This window comes from Sinocyclocheilus anshuiensis, unplaced genomic scaffold (genome assembly GCF_001515605.1).
Source record: "Sinocyclocheilus anshuiensis isolate Anshui unplaced genomic scaffold, SAMN03320099.WGS_v1.1 scaffold1062, whole genome shotgun sequence".
Taxonomy (NCBI): domain Eukaryota; kingdom Metazoa; phylum Chordata; class Actinopteri; order Cypriniformes; family Cyprinidae; genus Sinocyclocheilus; species Sinocyclocheilus anshuiensis.
Window position 1 is genome coordinate 323,698 of NW_015540895.1, and position 2,337 is coordinate 326,034.

Consider the following 2,337-nt stretch of genomic DNA (forward strand, 5'->3'; position numbering starts at 1 on the left):
GAAGTCTATGTAATGTCCCCATTTAGATAGCTAAGTAAACGCGTGTGTGTGTGTGTATAGCTAAGTAAACGTGTGTGTGTGTGTGTAAAATAGTATATCCGTCTGGCAAGTAAACAAAAAAAATTGACTAGCCAATGGCGATTATATTGCCAAGGTGTGCGTAGAGGGTTGTAACACATTTGCATGCTCTCTGTTCTTAGATATTGGTTAACTGTCACATGACATGCAGGTAAACAAATAGAATATTCAATGTTTTTTTATTAAGTGTTCCATTTTGATTGTTGTTGTTTTAAAATTATTTATTTTTATTTTACAATCTTTGTTTATAATTAATTATTCACTTTTCGTTAAACTTACGAACTCCCTACAGTTTCTTTACAGATGCCAGTTTGGGAAACATTTATGTTTAATGCAGTTCATGTTGTTAATAACAATGAATGACATATTTTCATTCTCTTTGTATTTTTATGTCAATATGGTACAAGATTATCCTATTTAAATCAATGTGATAAAGTCTTCTCCCAACAACATCCCCAACAATGTGATTTTTTTTGTTTGTTTTGTTCAATTGGCAGATTTTCATCCCTTGTTCTTGCTGAAAGACCCCATAAAAGTGTTTAAGTGGTTTCTTTGTTTTGATATATTTCCTATTGAAATTATCTGTGTGCCTTCATATATATTTTTGGCTTTTCCTCCAAATGCATTTAGCAACTTTTATTATGGAGTAACCCTAAATATTACAAATTAAAAACTTCTAAATAACCATACAATATAAATTTACCTGAGAAGCTACATTTTTCATAATTCTTACAAAAGTGTATTTCGTCTTGTTCCTGATTTTTTTTCCCACTTATGCATAAAGATCCTGTAAATATGTTTAATGAGTGGTTTGTTTCCTGTTTTGAGGTATTCCCTATTGAAATTAGTTTTTGTAGAAGCCTTTTTTAGCCAAAAGGTAATAGTTTACATCAAACTCTGTCTTTTACTAGTCAGAGTTTGCATTTCACGAGGTCTTTAAAACAAGTGGAAAAAATCTGTTAATGGAACACAATACAACACATTGTTATCATAAATAATATAAGATAACCAAGATATTCACTGACAAGTAAAAACAAGACAATATCATCTGAATGATTCTACTGTTAATTCTGGGAGATTTTTTCTAAGAATAGAGATATTACACAGATCAAACAAAAAAGTGTTTATACTGGGATTCCAGACACAAATCAAGAGACGATTAAATTCTCACCCTGTGTAGATTTACAGTGTGCTGTTCCCATATTACTGTCTCCTCCATTGCTGCACTCTGTATTGAGAGAAAGAAAAAAACAGAAAGAAGGAGATTAATAGAGAAACACACAAATCATTAGATTACCATCAACAAGTTTAATTGGTTCCATTCCCACCCGGCCTAAAGGATGCGGATGCATTCATTAAAACCAAGCGGGTTACACACACATTCAGAAATGTCTTTGAAGGAGTCTCAGTGCTTAACATCCGTAAAAGCATTCAGAAATCCTCCATAGTGTGTAAATGAGCTTCCTACACGTTATGTAACAGACAAGGAAACAACAAAGGTGGTACAATCCCATGCTATAGGCTTGAGGAGAAGAAAGGACTGGGAAAACGTCTCTGCTGTCATCCACCGAAGCCACCTGAGGTGCTCAAGCACTGATTTATTCATTTATTTCTCCGTGGCTTCTGCAATGCAGTCGCTACGAATAGCAGATTCACACAGTCACAGCAACAACGCCAACGCCGCACCAATTGTGCTCTTATAGCTCATAAGATCACTGGGAAAAACCATCACAATCTAATCACACGTATCTGTGTGCAAGCGATAATGGCTGTTACTGCAAAATAAACAGCAGCAGGGTGAAGCGGAGGGTTTAGATGTGAGTTTCATGGTTTAAACTGTAAGCATGACGGATTGGGGGTTGTAGCTCTAGCTAGAAACTGTGCCACCCACTCAATCACGCCCGTGGCAAGACCTCTGTCAGCGGTGTCAGGACCGGAGACAGCACCTGGCAGGGTATCCACCACTTCACACACACACACACACACACACACACACACGTCTCTATTAATAGCGATTCTTCACTCTCTCATCATACAAGATTCTTCATTTCAATCTGTCATGTGATCAACAAGACCACGTATAAGATCCCTGAACATTTGTTAAAACTTCAACCTAAACTTAGTGCTGGGCGGTATAACCAAAAATTTATATCATGGTATTTTTCAAAATCATACCAGTTTCACGGTATATGATAGGGTTGTGACGGTGAGGAAATTTTCCCACCGGTTAATCGACGTGTGACAACACCGGTAATACCA

General features: G+C 36.4%; 1 pseudogene; it reads right to left on the minus strand.

Moving 5' to 3' along the window:
• LOC107688939 (tight junction protein ZO-1-like) overlaps positions 1-2,337 on the minus strand; it is a 163,070-nt pseudogene that overhangs the window by 46,515 nt on the left and 114,218 nt on the right.